A 6,133-nucleotide genomic window follows, 5' to 3' on the forward strand; every position below is an offset into this window, starting at 1 on the left:
AAAATAAAAGCTTCCAAATACAGCATGGAGGAACCCCCAAAATTTGAAACTAGAAGGATCCTATGACCCAGTGGCTCCTCCTCTAGGAATATATCCACAGGAAACAAAAACACCCGTGTTCACTGCAGCATCGTTTACGACAGCCAAGACATGGAAATGACGTAGGTGTTTATTGACGGACGAATGGATGAACGTTATTCAGCCATAAAACAAACAAACAAATGAGGAAATTCTACCATTCGCAAAACTATGGATGGACATCGAAGGCATTTCTACTAAGTGAAATAAGTCAGACAAAGACAATCATCACGTCTATGGGGAATCTGGAAAAGGAAAGAAACCAAGGGAAGAGAAAAGAAACCCATAGGAAAAGAGATCGAACTCGTGGTTATCAGAGGCAGGGGTTTGGGGGCGGGGGGTGAAGGAAGGTGGCCAGAAGGTGCCAACTCCCAGTTGCAAGACAAATAAGGAGGGGCGTGATGTACGGAAGAGCGGCCACAGTTAACGGTGCAGAGGGATACACGGGAAAACTGTTAGGAAAGTAAGTCCTAAGAGTCCTCATCGCGAGAAGATCATTTTTTTTTTCTTTTTTCTTTTTATCGTATCTGTATGAGAAGACAGATGTGAGCCGAACCTATTGTGGTGGTCATTTTATAATATAGGTAAATCAAATCACCACGCAGTGTGCCTTAAACTTATACAGTGATGCGTGTCAATTATTTGCCAATAAAACTGGGGGGAGGGAGCTTTTGAATAACGATGTTTCTTGAGTTTCCTAAGCGAAGGCATGCTGCTACTCTACTGTATGTATTACCTCTCCAGCACAGTGTATTTCTTAGTGCATTACCTGTGTCAGTGGTGTGGAACCCAGTAGAAATGACAGGCGGAGAGGAAAAGGCAGCGAGGGTCCAGGAGAAAAGAAGGAAACAGAACAAACATACGCAGAGCCTGTAACTCCCACAGCGCTCAAGCGTTTCGAAGTATTTGACCATATCCCTAAGCAACAGGTACATATTATACCCACAATGGGGCACAGGTTCTCAGAATTATTGCTGTTATCCCATCCACGACTTCCTTTTTTTATTTCAGGAAATACCTGACGAGAATTTGCGTAACTTGCCTGAGGCCACAGGGAGGCCGAGTCGAATGTATGATCCGAGTGTCCTCATTGCTTCGTTCTGTCGCTGCCTTCTGACCACCGGCCAGGGCGAGCTCTGGCGACGCCACCCGAAGTCCCGTGCAGCCCGCCCCCGGAACGATACAAACCGCCAGTGCAAAAGCGAAAAACACGATCCAGCAGCTTGTTTCCTCTGCCCACAACCCAACAACTGGTTCTACTCCCCCGACTCAGTCAAATGGACTGATTTTTTTTTTTTTCCCAACAGATGAAACTAAATAGACTAACTTTTTTGGCACTCTAGAGACAAAGTCATAATGAGTCATTGGAACAGAAATGGTAAGATGATATTCAAAATGGCAGGCGATCAGAATATTTCCAAGAGATGATTGTGATTGGACCCTTGCTTCTCTGCCATAGATTACCCGATCGAAGGGCGTGCATGGAGTCCGTAACTTGTTTTAGCAGAATATCCTGGAAGTGAGACCCATGAGAAACGGAGAGGTCGTCGATAACGTGATAGTTTCCTTCACACGTGTTTTTACTCATTCGTTTTATCACGCGCCTCTTCTGTGCCAGAAACAGAACAAGATGGCATGTGGTATTCGAAAATAAATAAATATGGTCCCCGACATGGTGGATGAGAGATACAAAATGAGAGATAAATGTAAAGTCAGCAGGAGAAACTGGGCCGAGGCATTCTACGGCCTCCGTTTGCGTGCGGGCTCAGGGAAGTGTGATTTATTCCCACAGCGAGGGCTGACTGCGCGACAGGCTGGCATCTGATCCAGAAGCTCTGGGTCGCAGACAGAGCACGGGACTGAAGTCAAAACAATCCTCCAGGAGAGCCGAGGCCGGAACCAACCCGGGCAACCGAAGGAAACGCAGCCACCTGGGGAAAACCGAAGGAAGGGAAGGAACTGCAAACTCACACTTCTCTGGCAGGCCGAGACGTGAGGCATGAAGGTGGGCAGGCTCCCGCCAGAGTCTCGGGTAGAAAAAAATTGGGGGGGGGGGGTGGCGGGGCGGGGCTGGGGCGGCAAGCTGCATCCCGTTTCTTTCCACGTGGAAAGTGACATCTGGTCTTTGCCACAGCCCCACATTTTGGGCGTCTCTGTCCCCATGTGACAGATCCCTTCAGAGGTTTCCACTGATGGAAGACTTTCCCATACACTATGTCGTTCAAACCTCACCTTCCTGCTCAGTAAGTGGAACAGAAATCCTCATTTTAGGTGAGGAGAAACGGAGGCCTCGGGACCTCGGCAACTTGCCAAGAGTCGGGCAGAGCCACCAAGATTTTTCCATTTCGTCCGTACCTTTACACAGCCGATTACACAGCCAGCCTCGTACACACACACTCTCCCCGGTGTGAGTTCACTCTTTATCTGCGTTACTAGATAATCAATCCAGTTATCTGAAATCCAGCTGACAGACACCCAGATTTGGAACAGCGGCCTCCAACACCTCATGCAAGGTTTGGGAAATCCAGCTCCCCGTTCTAGGAGTGACAAACGGCGAATGCGCGATTTTAGGGGTGCACAATTATGCCCTGTGAACTCGAGAGAGAAGGCTCGGTCCGAAACCCTTGTCACGTCTACATGGCCCAGGTGAGACGGCACAGCCCCAAGAGCCCACAAAATTATTTAGGGAGCACATTGTAGATCAGCCTGGAGAAAACCCAAATCGCGATTGCCCAAGTCTCAACAAAACTTACCAAAAAAAAAAAAAAGCAAATCTCGCTTGGCAACTGTGTGAACGCCACACCTTATGCTACACATACCTGGGTTTCTTCATTCTTGCATAAGGGAGTTTCAGAGCGGCCAATAAAAATTTCGAGATAAAGCTCTTTCGACTTTGAACACAGTTTTAAAAGTCCCCAGGCAAAAGCAGGCCCAGGGCCCAGAGTTTCTCCAAAAAACATAATTTAGCAGCCATGGCGAACAGGCGGGTTTGATAAGCTGCTGACTATTGCCTTCGGGAACCCTAAAACAGAGTTTTCCCCTTGAAAACTTCAGCCGCGTGGGAATTCGCCCACCGAGGCCCCTGGCCAAGGGCTCCTGCCTGTCCGAAAGACACAAGGGAGCACTGGGCTCTCTCTTTCATTCGTTCCCGCCTCCTCGTTCACTTTTTGCTTAAGGATTGTTCTCCTCAGAGGTCTCCCGAACCCAAAGGAAGCCTTCGGCCATTTGCTCTCTGCCAAAGTGCAGCTCGCTCAAGTCTCGACAGTATTCAAGTCGAAGCCCATACTATAAATAAACAACTGCACTGAAAAATAAACACCACCTAAGGCAATAGGCCAAATACTACCAAAAAAAAAAAAATCAGTATAAATCTAATAGGGGGAAAAAAGGCAAAACAAACTCTGACGTTTCTGTGTCTCCGCACAGCTCTGCCGAAAAAGACTGTTCACCTAGAAAGTCCGAAGAGCCTACGCACTGAATCAAGGATACCCATGCATCCACTCCAGGCCCGTCGCGTACCTGTAAGATGGAGTCAATCCTTTCATCTCCTTGAGCTCCCATTTTCTCGTATGTAATGATAATAATAATAATAATAGCCGTGTCCCATCTACGATGATGGATGGAAGACTAGCAAGATACTGTCTGTAAAGTACCTGATCTCCTCCAAGGTACCGTAGTATGTGAATTTCAAGTCCCATAACGACCCCTCCCCTCCCCCCTGGTAGCACACGGGAAAACTGAACTGGTCATCCTAAGGTCACGGAACTGGTCATCCCAAGGTCAAAACAGAGAAGGACACAGCACGCGGACCGTGGACATCCAGCAGGTGTGGTAAGATGAGAAAGGAGAAATGCGTGTATTCAAGGAGAAAAGTCGATGGCAGGACAATCTGACCCAATTCTTGGGAACCGGTCACCAGACCAGAAATTAAAATAATGTGAACTAGAAGTTTATTCTAGAAGCTCTCAAGATCCCAACGGCTCTAGGAAGGAGCTGGGGGAAAACTGGCAAATTGCCCCCACGTCTACCCTGTCCGCTCTGGGGTTCATCCAGAATTCGCCATGATACAATTTACACTTTCCATTGGACTTAGTCTTAATGTGAATGCTCTCTTAAAATATATATATATATATATATATATGTACTTTACTTATATATACCTTACATATCTTTGTGCCATTTTCTGTTTTTTCCTTTATATTGCTCTATTCCAATTTTGTTTTCTAGTATTTTCAGGCAAACATCAAGTCCTAGCAAAATCATTTTTACCGAAAAAGCTCATTCATTAATTTACTCAACCAGCATATACTGAGCACCTACTGTGTACATGAAAGAAGTTAGCAGAATGAGTTCGATGAACAGAAAAGCACTTAAGGATTTGGTTCTAATAATTGTCTTAACAATTCTATATTCTATGTTCCTTTTCAATGACAAAGCACTTCCCATCTCATCCGTTAAAAGAAAAAACAGCAAAATATCTGCTCAATCAATCACAACTATCCAAAACACAACCCAAATGCTCTAGCGTTGATGTCCCAAGTTACAGAAATATATTCTCATGACTAGTGGGGCAAATATAACCAAAATTACCCCTCGATTTTTATATTCCTTCATCCATAGAACCTCACCAATTTTAGGATAACTCAAATCACACAAAGTATTTAAGTAAAAAACCTTTTTTTTTTTTTTTCCAGCAAAGTGTGGATAATGGTATCAATTTTGTGCTCAGGACTTCTCTGGCGGAGCTAGAACATCGCGACACCTGAATATCTTACCACTTACTCAACGAACCCCTTGCGGATAGATTGTTCGATGGTTCACGACCCCACCCATAGTCGTAGGTCACGTTCCAGGCTGGTAAGCAAGAGCTCGGGGTCACGGTTTTGTTCTCCCTGCTTCGCCAACTTGCTCTTGCCCACACAGACTCACGCCTGCTGCTTTTCTGCCCACTTACATTCTCCTGGGATCTCCCTGCTCTGTATTCCCATAGTATTTTGCCATCCAAAGGCGCCAACTGCCATCAACAACCTTGGAGATTTTTCTTGGGTGCTGGCACTGACCAATGGCCTCTGAAGAGACTGCAGACCAGGCCAGCTCAGGCCTCGCTAGAGCTGTGCTTTTTGACCTTGGGTCCTCATGGTCACAGGAGTGGGGACTGTCACAATATTCAAAGAAGAAAATCTAAGTCAGAGAAATCATAAGGGTAGGATTTGAATGCAATCACTTCCCTCCCTAAAATGACACCGTTCATGTACTGCTTAATGTAGGGTTTATCACAAGCCCTCTGGTCACTCACAAGCATCTTGCAAATGTCAAGTCAGTTAGTCCTTATGGTGTCCCTGTGATTGTCCTTGTTTTTCAGATAGGGAAACTGAGGCATGCGGTAGTTAAATAACTTGCCCGAAGTCATCCATCTCAGAAGTAGCTAGAATTCAAACCCAGCAGAGCATTCTGATGGCTCTAACACAAGCCTCACATGTAATTTAAAATGTTCTAAGAGCCACATTTTTAAAATAAGGCCAAAGAAACAGGTAAAATTATTTTAGTAACATATTTTGTTTAATCCGATACATACAAAATGTTATCATTTCAACACGTAATCAATGTAAAAATTATCAACGAGCTATTTTACATTCTCTTCCAAAATCTGGTGTGTATTTGATGCTTATGGCACCGGTCAGTTCAGACTGGTCACGTTTCAAGGGCCGGGGAGCGACATGCAGACACCGGCCAGCTCGTGGGACAGCGCGGTCGAGCGCCTGTGCCGTCTTCCCAACGTGACCTCTCGGGAGACCGTAGAGCTTTCCCCAGGGGGTGTCCCAATGCTGACGTGATGACGGAACCTGCTGGAACACTCCCCGCACCAGCCGAGATGCCCCGTCCCTTCGGCTGACTCACGCCGCCCCATTCGGCTGGGCACGTGTCCCACAGGGGGCCCGGTGTGCGCCACACAGCAGCCCTGCAGCTGCAAAACGCACGGTGGCATCGCGACAAGAGGACCTCGGCAGACGGGTCCGCCCACGCCGAGGAGCCTGGGACCCGGGGGTCAGCACTG

Source organism: Rousettus aegyptiacus, unplaced genomic scaffold (assembly GCF_014176215.1).
Source record: "Rousettus aegyptiacus isolate mRouAeg1 unplaced genomic scaffold, mRouAeg1.p scaffold_m13_p_10, whole genome shotgun sequence".
NCBI lineage: Eukaryota > Metazoa > Chordata > Mammalia > Chiroptera > Pteropodidae > Rousettus > Rousettus aegyptiacus.